The sequence below is a fragment of the Eulemur rufifrons genome, chromosome 2 (assembly GCF_041146395.1).
Source record: "Eulemur rufifrons isolate Redbay chromosome 2, OSU_ERuf_1, whole genome shotgun sequence".
Classification (NCBI taxonomy): domain Eukaryota; kingdom Metazoa; phylum Chordata; class Mammalia; order Primates; family Lemuridae; genus Eulemur; species Eulemur rufifrons.
In genome coordinates this window covers 127806767-127818950 of record NC_090984.1, presented here as the reverse complement: position 1 = coordinate 127818950, position 12184 = coordinate 127806767, and the positions used below count along the sequence as shown (strand labels likewise).

Sequence of the window (12184 nt, the reverse complement as noted above, 5' to 3'; positions counted from 1 at the left end):
GGGGAGCAGGCAGGACCGCTCAGGGTCTGCAGGCCATGGTCAGGCCTGTGTTGTCTCTCCAAGGCCAGTAGGAGACCACTGGCAAAGTTATAAATCAGGAGAGCGACATGACGAGACTTGAGTCTGTGAAGCGCTGTTTGCCTTTGTCAGGTTGGGACCCTCAGTGAGGGGGGATCTGCGCTCCCCCTGGGGGGCTGCGCTGAGAGAGCAGGGCATGAACAGTGGGTGTTCCTGCCAGGAATGTGGGGTCTGCGTCTGCTCAGGAGGAAGCGCTGCCCACACCCGCCTTGGAGTCATCTCTGCTCTTTAGATCTGCCAAGGCTGGGAAACTGAGGGACAGTCTCAGAAACGGTTCCGGGAAAAGAAAACTGGAACCGGAGGGAAAGACACATTTTTCTCCCAGTTGGGGAAGGCGGAGAAGCGGGCCTGGTGGATGGGTCTGTCAGGGAGGAAGGTGTATTTCCTGATTTGGGGTTAACAGTGCTGACCTGGGAGCGTGTGGCTGCTGCAAAACACACGGTGAAACACACGGGAGGACTTACCGTGAAGCCGCAGACCTCACACAGCAATGGCTCTGGAGACTCGGAAGGCAGGACACAAAGGACTTTGCGCTGTGATGCCATGTTCCCTGGAAGGACGGAATTGCTGTAAGGAAACCACGTTTATGAACAACCACCTGAACACCCTGCCAGTGACACAGAGAGGACAGCGACCTCCCTCACAGAGGCTGAGCCAGACCCACGTCCAGCTCAGAGGCTGCTACTCCATTAGGGTGGAGAGGCCACTGTGTGGACGTCACACCCGTGGCCACCACGTCCTGGGCGTGGGGGACCTCAATGTGGTGGAAACTGTGGGTTCCCTGTTTCCAGATGTCCACACGGAGCCCCTCCCGGGTCTCTGAGGACCGGCCGCCCCCCAGCAGGCGGCTGCGGACAGGTAGGCGGTGCCCCTGGGGCTGGGACCAGAAGGTCGCACTCACCCTCGGGGCCACAGGTCTGGGCACGGGAAGGCCTCACTCACTGGCAGCCGCGTCCTCTCACGCAGGGCGGGATGCCAGAGGGCAGGAGCAAACAGATGGTATATCTGATATACCATCAAAACAGAAAATAAAATAACTTTTTCAGACCAAAAAATGAAAGAAATTACCACCACCAGATTCTCATTACCAAAAAAAAAAAAAAAAATTAAAAGAAATTCTTCAAGCAAAAGAAAAATTAACCAGCTGGAAAGCTGGATCTGCACAAAACAACGAGGCTGACCAAGAACGACGCCCTGTCCCCATCCAGCGACCCTGCGTTTTCAGACCAAATCGCAGATTCCCAGAGGCGGGACCGGCTCGCCCACGCGCGCAGACACCCACCTGGGTGGAGGCTCCGCCTGGTCCCCCCCACGGGCTGACACAGACTCGGCAGTCGCGGGTCAAGGCAGGGGCGGCAGCTCTGCCCGGGCGCCTCAGCCCTTCCCACGGTCACGAGAACACGACCTCCCCAGAGCCCAGGGGGAGTCAGGGCTTCATGGTGTGTCCCCACCCACTCGGGGCCACGGGCAAGGCCAGCTGAGCCGTACCCGCCTCGTCCCGGGACGCTCTGGCTTTGGCCATCCGGGAAGCGACACCACAGCCACTGTGTGCAGAGCGTGAGAGCGGAGCACCGTCCGGCCACCGCTGCCCCCACGCCAAGCAGACAGGGAGACTGAGTCAGAAGCCAAGGAGGGCCCTGCTCGCCCCTGGTCACTCGGCCACAGGGGACAGCTCCAGGGCAGGGACCTGGTGGTCCAGCAGCTGAGGCCCCAGCGGCAACGCCCTCTGCCCCCAGCCTGGCGCCATCTGCCACCTCATGACCAGGCCGGAGCATTCATCCTGCGCCACCCCACTGCCCGCCATCGGGCAGACATTACCCGCACTGCAAGGAGGGCAGAGGAGACCACAGCCTCTCAGCAGCCACTGCCGGCCGGTCACACACGGCTGTCCCACGAGCCCCCGGATTCCGCCTGTGCCCGACGCCTCCAGACCAGAAAGCGGCCTCCCAGCTGAGCTGCAGGTTTGCTGCGCTGTTACCTTCAAGGGCCAGGGAGAGGTTCCCCTCCTCGGGTGCCTGTTTGTAAAGAGGAGTTTGCACATACCTGGTGAGAAACTCCCCAGGTGACCCAGGAGATCCCCCACAGGCTGCTCAGACCTGGGTGCGGGTCCCTGCTGCGTCCTCCTCCTCTACGGCCCAGGGGGGAGATGACAGGCACCGGAAGCTGCTGTGTGGTCAGCACAAGGCTGGGAGAAGCCCCTGGCACTGGAGCTGTCCAAGTCCCGGACACAGGCAGGGCCACACCAGGCCCGCTTCCTCAGGAGGATTCTGCCCCAGTGGGGGCAGGGCCAGGTGCTCTGTCCAGCCCTGGCTCCCGCCTGCCAGGACCCCCATCACAGTGTGGAGGGCGCCCCCCTGCGCCCTGGGAGTGGAAGGGACCCGCAGTGCAGCCGGCCAGGGTGGCCTCTGCGCACCGGGCTGAGGCATCAGCACCCAGGCGGGCTCTGGGGAGGCTGAGGGAGGGTCCTGCCATACCCTGACCTTCGCCCCTATGTCACCGAGGCTGCAAAGGAAAGGAGCAGAAATGTGACGCCAGAGGTGAACAGGCGAGTCATCCTTCCAATGTCACAGAGCACATGATGGGGACTCCTGGGACTGCAGGACACGGTCTGCCATAAGTGTCCAGGATGACAGGGTCAGACAATCGGGGGAAGGCATCTGATTTCCAAACGCCTTTTACTTCGGGGACCAGAGACCAGGCTGTCAAGAGCCTGACACATTATGAAGAATGTGTCACCCCCACCAGGAGGCTGCCAGGGCCTTGAGAAGGGGTGGCAGGTCCTTCAGGCGTGGGGAGGCAGCGTGGGTGCCCATGTTCACGGCCCACTTGCTATTTTAAAAACTACCCGTGAGAGGAGCCCCCACAGCAGAGCAGCCCCCTCCCGCCGCTCTCCTGCAGAGAGACTCGCCCAGGGCCCACGGGTGTCCGCAGGTGAGCCAGGGGCGGGGTCTGCCAGTCACCTCACGCTGTCCTTGCAGGAACTGCTGCGGGACCCTGGTCCCCCTTCCCTGGGTGGGCTCTGGGTCTGGAAATCAGCTTGGGTTAGAACTGGGTGTGAAAAAGTCATTTTCCACTTGCCCCCACCAAGGCCACCTCGGGCAGAGGAGCGGTGATGTCCTTTTGCTCTCAGATGTGGGCCCCAGGGTGCCCTCACTCTCCCCAGCACTGCACCACCTTTTCTTCCTTGTCCACGGCCGTAGCACCCTGAACGCGCCCGGTCTTGGCTGATCTCGGACGCTAGGCAGGGTCAGGCCTGGGTAGCATTGGTGACCCCAGCAACCCCAGCCTGCTGTAAAGGCTGCAGTTGCCCCACCCTGTGGGCGGAAGTCCTGTGCCAACCCCACATCCACAACCCTCGCTGCGCTCCCTGACTGCACCTGGACACACACACGGCTGGGCCTGGGGCAGGACCCCAGGCACAGGCTCTCTGAATCACCTCTCGGTGTCTGGAATAGCTTCTTTGCTCCGACCTGCAGGGCATTCACACTCTGCTTCCCGAGGTCCCGGGTGCTCATTGCCCATAGGACTGGCAAATAGTGGCAAAATACTAGAATTGTCATCAACAGTTACATCTGTAGTCAAGTTTAGGCGGTCAGCAGCTGCTTCTAAGCGTGTTGCAGAACTTGGGGGAACAGGGGAAAGCCCCCAGTTTAGCACCAAAGGTCCCAGGCAAACGGGGACAGTTGCCATGACAGATGGAGACACTCCTCCAAGACCCAGGAAGCAGGCTGGGGGCACCCGAGTCCCAGCCCCTCTTGGTCTCCTGCACAGAGGTGCAGAGTCTCCAGGCCCCAAGCAGCCCGGGGAAGGAAATCCCTGCACCTCCGCTGCAGCCAGGCCTCTGGCCCAGGGAGTGTGACCCTCAGTTCTCTTAGGCAACGGACCTCCAGCCCGCCTGTGGCAGGGAGCAGGCCAAAGCTCTGCCCACCCCGCTCCCTGCAAGGACTTATTTGGCCTCTGTGCCCCTCAGCGAACGCTGCACATGGAGCAGCCCCTACCAACCAGGGTCGGCTGCACGCTCCCGGGAGGTGGGAGGCACTGTCCCAGGCCAGTGCCTGCTTCACCCCCTGAATGACCGCAGGGCCAGCACGGATCCCATCCCCAGGGTCCAGGGGTACCAACCTGGCCCTGACTCCAGCCCTGCAACGGGCACACACGTGGTCATTTAGGGCTGCACTGGCTCTTGTCCCCAGCAGTGACAGAACCTGTGATCGAAGTTCTCGCCAGACGCGTCCAAGGCACCCAAAGCCCGGGCTCTGTCTCAAGCTCTGGGTGGACTTGGCTGACCCTGAGCAGGCTGATCCCCCGTCACTAGGAAATTTACCTAAAATCAGGAGCTTGCTCACCACTTTGAGTCCCCTCAATGTTGGCTAAACTAATAGTAATTGCGTTTAAAAAACGTGTCTGCCTTTACTCTTACCTGAGACTCTGACATTCCAAGTGTCTGTCCGTTTGGTCGTCAACAGTAGTTATTGCTGCGTCACATTTAGGGGGGTCTAACCTGACATTCAGACTGGACGAGGGTCCGGCGAGGGCTGGGTGAGGGCTCAGGCCCAGCTTTGGTTTATGCTGTCCAGGCTTTGAGTCCCAGGCCTGCTTTGGCCTTTTCACTGGTTTCTGTGCCTCAGTTTGCCCACAAGGACGACCGGAATAGCCAGTGCGTGTTGGCGCTGTCCCCGCGGACCATGAGCACGCGCTGCATGATCTGTTTCGGCCAGCGACGTTCAGCGACTCATTACAACGACCGTCACGATGCTGCTCGCGGGGAGTGTCAGGCTTCAGCCGAGTCGCCCATTGGGCGGAGAAGCCGGTAGCCCGCCCGAAACCGCGGGATGCCCCGTCCCCGCCCGCACTCCCCTCCCGTGTGCGCCCCCGCCCCGCCCCCACCGCCGTTGACCAATCTACTCAGCCACGTTGACCAATCTAGACTCAGCCGCCCTGACCAATCAGATTCAGCCACACTGACCAATCAGGACTGAGCCACGTTGACCAGTCAGGACTCAGCCACCTTGGCCAAACAGGACTCCCCCCGTCCTGACTAATCAGATTCAGCCACACTGACCAATCAGGACACAGCCCCCCTCACCGGTGGGATTCAGCCACACTGACCAATCAGGACTCAGCCGCATTGACCAATCAGGATTCAGCCGCCCTGACCAATCAGATTCAGCCACACTGACCAATCAGGACTCAGCAGTACTGACCGGAGTCAGCCACACTCACCAATCAGGATTCAGCTGCACTGACAAATCAGGAAGCAGCCGCACTGACCAATCTGATTCAGCCGCACTGACCAATCAGTCTCAGCCAAATTGACCAATGAATTTCAGCCAAATTGACCAATCACACTCAGCCACGTGGACCAATCAGGACTCAGATACACTGACTAATCAGACTCAGCCGCGTGGACCAACCACGACTCAGCCACACTCACCAATCAGACTCAGCCGCGTTGACCAATCAGGACTCAGCTGCCATGAACAATCACATTCAACCACACTGCCCAATCAGGCCCCAGCCACATTGAACAATCAGGACTCCGCCGCCCTGACCAATCAGATTCGGCTACTCTGACCAATCAGGACTCAGGGGCACTGACCAGTTTCAGCCACAATGACCAGTCAGGATACAGCTGCACTGACAAATCAGGACTCATCCGCACTGACCAATCAGATGCAGCTGCACCGACCAATCAAGACACAGACGCCTTGACCAATCAGCTTCCGCCATATTGACCAAACAGGATTCTGCCGCACTGACCAATCAGGCTCAGCCTAATGGACCAGTCAGACTGCCGCTTTGACCAATCAGGACTCAGCCACACTGAGCAATCAGACTCAGCTGCGTTGACCAATCAGGACTCCGCCGCCCTGACCGATAAGATTCAGCTACACTGACCTATCAGGACTCAGCCACGTTGACCAATCAGGACTCAGCCTCCTTGACCAAGCAGATTCAGCCACCCTCACCGATGAGTATTCAGCAGCACTGTCCAGATTCAGCCACACTGAGCAATCAGGATTCAGCTGCACTGACAAATCAGGACTCAGCCGCAGTGACCAATCAACACTCAACCGCACTGACCAATCAGCGTCGGCCACATTGACCAATCAGGACTCAGCCGCACTGACCAGATTGAGCCACACTGACCAATCAGGATTCAGCTGCACTGACAAACAGGACATTTCGTTGGATGCCAGACCGTGTGGATTTTACCTTGTTGGGTGCCAAGTGTTCTTATGAGGCTACGAAGACCCCTCAGTTTGCTCTGGGATGCAGCTGGGCTTCTTGGAAACAGTTGGATCCTTTGCGATATGTTAGGTGGGGCCCTCCCCTGGGGGGGTTAATCGTCTCCACGCTCAGGCAGGGTCTTCTAGGAATGTCCGCAGTGCTGTGCATCACGTGTTCTCCTCTGTCTGCCTGGTGAGTGTTGGCTCGTTACTGCTAATCCTTCCGGGTGGATCTTTCGCCATCACGCCAGATGCTCAATAAATATCAGCCTAATAAATACCAAAGAATAAAGATTAGACACCATTTTTCTTATGATCTTAAAGTCAAATTTCTTTTTTAGAATGACATTCTATCTAGAGCTTCCTCCTCCATCTGCCCTCTTTAGTTACAGGTATTTTGTCAAAATTCCTGGTCACTAAACAAAGCTGAACATGAGCTATTTAATGACACATGAATCGCCGTGAGGTGGCCTCAGACGGCAGCGTAATGAAATGCCATCAGCGACCAGATGCGGCTGTTGAATCACCTGCATTTTGGGGACACGGAGGCATTTGTGGGACCTGTTATCTCTGCTCCCAAGCACGGGCGAGTGTGTGTGACCCCACACGCAGTGGGAGCAGGAGAGAGACCTGCCCGTGGCGGCAGCCTGGCCACGAGGCAGCCGTGCGGTGGGGATTCTTTTTCTGACTCTTGATTCTTTGTTTCTTCTTAGCTCCGTGCCTGACCAGGAAGCCAGTCAGCCCGGATGCCCCTCTTCAAAGAAGAAATCACAAGAAAAATTAGCAAATAGTTCAAATATCAGTCAAAATACATAAAATTTGTGGCATCATGTGAAAGGAAGATTTGTCACTTGAAATACAAAAGAGACTGCAAAAGGAAAGTATACAAATGGCCGATCAGCTCAGGAACAGCTGTTCGACTCAGTGGTCACTGAGGAAACGCAAACTGAAGCTGACAGGCTCCGGCTCCCGCACCGGGTCAGTCGCAGGCGGGCGGGGGCCTCTGTGGGGAGCCAGGGTCTGGATCAGAGGGGCTTCTGCGTATTTCCTGAGCAGCCGCTTCCAGCGCAGCTCCCTGGCGGAAAATAAACACAACTTCTCCAGGGCAGGCTAGGATTGCGTCTTGTGTGGACCAAGCTCCCCTGCAAACGCTAAGTAGACAGTAGCAGAAATAAGGAGGCTCTGGCGGCCCTGCGGGATCCCGTGGCCCTGGGCGATCCCGGTGGGTGGAGGAGAAGGGGTCAGATCCGGGGCGGTGTGCGGAGAGGGCCAGCCGAGCTGACGGGGCCACTGGCCCCTGGCCGGGGAGAGCCCAGCGGCGGCTTGCAGCCTCGAGCAGCGGCGTTCCGGGTCCTGGAAGCAGCCCTCTTCCCAGGTGCCGTCCGAGGCTCAGACCCGCAGGCTGGCAGAGCAGGGGAGCCGGGAAGCGGCACCTGCTTCCTGCCACGGCAAGGCCTGGAGACACCCGAGCGCCTCAGCTGAGGAACGGCCCACTCGGGATGGTTCTGGGACCGTGTGGGACTGGGCTGCCGGCACCACCCAGCACCCAGGACTCTGCCCCGCAGCTGGTCCCGCCTCAGCCCCCAGCCTGAAGGATCCACCTGTGCCTGCTGTGTCCAGCCTGGTCCCCTGCGCCCGGGCGGGGGCGGGCCCAGGTGCTCTGTCCAGCCCTGTCTCCCGTCTGCCAGGACCCCCATCACAGTGTGGAGGACGCCCCCCTGCGCTTCGGGAGTGGAAGGGACCCGCAGTGCAGCCGGCCAGGGTGGCCTCTGCGCACCGGGCTGAGGCATCAGCACCCAGGCGGGCTCTGGGGAGGCTGAGGGAGGGTCCTGCCATACCCTGACCTTCGCCCCTATGTCACCGAGGCTGCAAAGGAAAGGAGCAGAAATGTGACGCCAGAGGTGAACAGGCGAGTCATCCTTCCAATGTCACAGAGCACATGATGGGGACTCCTGGGACTGCAGGACACGGTCTGCCATAAGTGTCCAGGATGACAGGGTCAGACAATCGGGGGAAGGCATCTGATTTCCAAACGCCTTTTACTTCGGGGACCAGAGACCAGGCTGTCAAGAGCCTGACACATTATGAAGAATGTGTCACCCCCACCAGGGGGCTGCCAGGGCCTTGAGAAGGGGTGGCAGGTCCTCCAGGCGTGGAGAGGCGGCGTGGGTGCCCATGTTCACAGCCCATTTGCTATTTTAAAAACTACCCGTGAGAGGAGCCCCCACAGCAGAGCAGCCCCCTCCCGCCGCTCTCCTGCAGAGAGACTCGCCCAGGGCCCACGGGTGTCCGCAGGTGAGCCAGGGGCGGGGTCTGCCAGTCACCTCACGCTGTCCTTGCAGGAACTGCTGCGGGACCCTGGTCCCCCTTCCCTGGGTGGGCTCTGGGTCTGGAAATCAGCTTGGGTTAGAACTGGGTGTGAAAAAGTCATTTTCCACTTGCCCCCACCAAGGCCACCTCGGGCAGAGGAGCGGTGATGTCCTTTTGCTCTCAGATGTGGGCCCCAGGGTGCCCTCACTCTCCCCAGCACTGCACCACCTTTTCTTCCTTGTCCACGGCCGTAGCACCCTGAACGCGCCCGGTCTTGGCTGATCTCGGACGCTAGGCAGGGTCAGGCCTGGGTAGCATTGGTGACCCCAGCAACCCCAGCCTGCTGTAAAGGCTGCAGTTGCCCCACCCTGTGGGCGGAAGTCCTGTGCCAACCCCACATCCACAACCCTCGCTGCGCTCCCTGACTGCACCTGGACACACACACGGCTGGGCCTGGGGCAGGACCCCAGACACAGGCTCTCTGAATCACCTCTCGGTGTCTGGAATAGGTTCTCTGCTCCGACCTGGAGGGCATTCACACTCTGCTTCCCGAGGTCCTGGGTGCTCATTGCCCACAGGACTGGCAAATAGTGGCAAAATACTAAACTTGTCACCAACAGTTACATCTGTAGTCAAGCGTAGGCGGTCAGTAGCTGCTTCTAAGCGTGTTGCAGAACTTGGGGGAACAGGGGAAAGCCCCCAGTGTAGCACCAAAGGTCCCAGGCAAACAGGGACAGTTGCCATGACAGATGGAGACACTCCTCCAAGACCAAGGAAGCAGGCTGGGGGCGCCCGAGTCCCAGCCCCTCTTGGTCTCCTGCACACAGGTGCAGAGTCTCCAGGCCCCAAGCAGCCCGGGGAAGGAAATCCCTGCACCTCCGCTGCAGCCAGGCCTCTGGCCCAGGGGGTGTGACCCTCAGTTCTCTTAGGCAAGGGACCTCCAGCCCGCCTGTGGCAGGGAGCAGGCCAAAGCTCTGCCCACCCCGCTCCCCGCAAGGACTTCTTTGGCCTCTGCCCCCCTCAGCGAACGCTGCAGATGGAGCAGCCCCTACCAACCAGGGTGGGCTGCACGCTCCCGGGAGGTGGGGGGCGCTGTCCCAGGCCAGTGCCTGCCTCCCCACCTGAATGACCGCAGGGCCAGCACGGATCCCATCCCCAGGGTCCAGGGGTACCAACCTGGCCCTGACTCCAGCCCTGCAACGGGCACACACGTGGTCATTTAGGGCTGCACTGGCTCTTGTCCCCAGCAGTGACAGAAGCTATGATCGAAGTTCTCGCCAGACGCGTCCAAGGCACCCAAAGCCCGGGCTCTGTCTCAAGCTCTGGGTGGACTTGGCTGACCCTGAGCAGGCTGATCCCCCGTCACTAGGAAATTTACCTAAAATCAGGAACTTGCTCACCACTTTGAGTCCCCTCAATGTTGGCTAATCTAATAGTAATTGCGTTTAAAAAACGTGTCTGCCTTTACTTTTACCTGAGGCTTTGACATTCCAAGTGTCTGTCCGTTCAGTCGTCAACAGTAGTTATTGCTGCATCACATTTAGGTGGGTCTAACCTGACATTCAGACCGGACGAGGATCAGGCGAGGGCTGGGTGAGGGCTCAGGCCCAGCTCTGGTTTGTGCTGTCCAGGCTTTGAGTCCCAGGCCTGCTTTGGCCGTTTCACTGGTTTCTGTGCCTCAGTTTCCCCACAAGGACGACCCGAATAGCCAGTGCGTGTTAGCGCTGTCCCCGCGGACCACGAGCACGCGCTGCATGATCTGTTTCGGCCAGCGACGTTCAGCGACTCATTACAACGACCCTCACGATGCTGCTCGCGGGGAGTGTCAGGCTTCAGCCGAGTCGCCCATTGGGCGGAGAAGCCGGCAGCCCGCCCGAAACCGCGGGGTGCCCCGTCCCCGCCCCCACTCCCCTCCCGTGTCCCCCCGGCCCCGTCCCCTCCCCAGCCCCGCCCCCTCCCCAGCCCCTCGCCGCGGCTGCGCTCGTCCCCCCGCGGCCACACGGGGGCGCAGCCCGACGGCGGGCGAGGGCGGGGCGGGGAAGGGGCTGCCGGGGAGGCGGGGGTCTGGCGTGTGAAGGGGCAGGTGGGGGATGGGCGGTCAGGTGGAGGACGGGGCGGGAGGAGGGCCCAGGAGGTCGGGCCTCGCGCGAAACTTGGGGGGAAGCCCTGAGGGGTCCCCGGGAGCGGAGCCTTCAGCCCGCGGCCTTACCCTCCCAGGGCTGGGGGTGCGCTGGGCCCCACGGCCGCCTGGAAGGGGTGCGGGGTCTCGGGAGCTCCTGCCAAGGCTGCTCCGCCCCGGGCCGCGGGCAGAGGGTCCCAGAGCCGGGCGTGCAGCTGGGGGCGCCGGGCCCACCTGGGAAAGCCCAGGCAGCGCTGGGAAGCGGGAGGCGGGGCCTGTCCCTCCTCCGTGTTTAAGGCTTCAGGTGGCCCTGTGGCCTGGCGGGCCGCAGAAGGCGGAGGAGGTGGGTGCTGTGGCCCCTGCGGGCACCAGGAGCTCCTCCCAGGCCCAGCGCACGCCAGGCCCCCACCCCAGCGCCTGGCCCGGTGCAGATGGCGCGCTGCTGTCTGCCCAGCCGCATCCCGCTGGGTCCGTGGCTCAGGGCAGATTCCCGAACCTACCCCAGGATGAGGGCAGCTGCTGCCACACTGCACTGGCTGGTGAGAGGGCGGGGACGTAGGCTCCTTCCTGGGGACCCTCTCCAGCCCGTCTGCCCAGTGCACGCCCGGTGAGGGATGCAACCCGGTGTCTCCCTCGGTGCCCCCGTAAGCAGGGCCGGCCCCGTTGAGCTGGCACGGCGTCTCCGTCTGAGCCACCCCCTCCCCGCTACGACTCAGCACACACACCTGTGCGGTTCAGGCCAGCGCAACAGGGAGAATCTTCTCTGCTCTCGACAAAGGATGAAGGTTTCCCTCTGCAGAGCGAGGCTTCCCAAGTCCCTCAGCAGACCTCAAGGTCACCCACATCTCGGACCCAGGGTCTGAGCCTTGGGGCCGGCCCTGCCCCGGGAGAGAAGGGACAGGGTGGCAGGCCACAGCTGTGGCTCCGGTCAGGTCCCTGCCTGGCTGAGACAGTATGTTTCCCCACAGCTCCCTGCTCCTTGGAGATGGAAACTGGGCTCTTATAAATGTGTCCTCTGCACTGTGTGGCATTTCTGAAACCCAGACGTCTCTGGGCCCTCCTGTGGCTCCTTCCCCGAAAGCTGGAGGGAGCAGGGAAAGGCTTACCAACCACATCTCGGCTCGGGACGTTAATCATTCCCAGAGCGGGGCAGGTGGCCTGTCCCGGATAACCCCATGGGTCAACACAGAAAGGATGTTAACTTGCACCTGCCAGCCAGAGCGTCCTGTCCCGTCCCAGGACTTACACGTGACCAGGAATTCAGAACTCCCCAAGGGGAAGCTCTCTTGGGGGGGAAGCAGTGCTGGGGCGGGGGGGGGGTGGGCTCCCTGCAAGGACTGAGAGAAGATGCACCAGAGACGGGGAGGATGGGCCCATGACGCTCCTCCCAGCTCAGGCGGTGGCCGCAGTCCCCTTGGATGGAGAGCTACACACTTGGGTCTGTTTT

General features: G+C 60.8%; 1 long non-coding RNA gene across 2 annotated transcripts; it reads right to left on the bottom strand.

Annotated features, from left to right (window-relative positions):
- Positions 1-4607: 4607 nt before the first annotated feature.
- LOC138397199 (uncharacterized) lies at positions 4608-10412 on the bottom strand. 2 transcript variants are annotated; one of them, XR_011235758.1, is made up of 3 exons: positions 10093-10412; positions 6295-6578; positions 4608-4833 (listed from the first exon to the last, which is right to left on the bottom strand). It is a non-coding gene; the product is annotated as an uncharacterized lncRNA (long non-coding RNA). The 2 variants fall into 2 exon arrangements; XR_011235757.1 differs by lacking the exon at positions 10093-10412 and adding an exon at positions 7910-7938.
- Positions 10413-12184: the final 1772 nt, after the last annotated feature.